Source organism: Arachis duranensis, chromosome 3 (genome assembly GCF_000817695.3).
Source record: "Arachis duranensis cultivar V14167 chromosome 3, aradu.V14167.gnm2.J7QH, whole genome shotgun sequence".
Classification (NCBI taxonomy): domain Eukaryota; kingdom Viridiplantae; phylum Streptophyta; class Magnoliopsida; order Fabales; family Fabaceae; genus Arachis; species Arachis duranensis.
In genome coordinates this window covers 69154207-69154568 of record NC_029774.3, presented here as the reverse complement: position 1 = coordinate 69154568, position 362 = coordinate 69154207, and positions in this window count along the sequence as shown.

The following is a 362-nucleotide window of genomic DNA, read 5'->3' as shown; positions in this document are numbered from 1 at the left end:
AACACCTCAAGGAATCTCTATACTGTGACATAAAGGATTCCATATTTTCTTCTTCTCTTCTCTTTCATATGAGCAGGAGCAAAGACAAAAGCATTCTTGTTGAGGCTGATCCTGAACCTGAAAGGACCTTGAAGCGAAAGCTAAGAGAAGCTAAGGCACAATTCTCCGTAGATGACCTAACAGAAATCTTCAAAGAAGAAGAACTCATGGCAGCCGAAAACAACAACAATGCCAACAATGCAAGGAAGGTGCTGAGTGACTTTACTGCACCTACTCCCGATTTCTATGGGAGAAGCATCTCTATCCCTGCAATTGGAGCAAACAACTTTGAGCTTAAGCCTCAATTAGTTTCTCTAATGCAA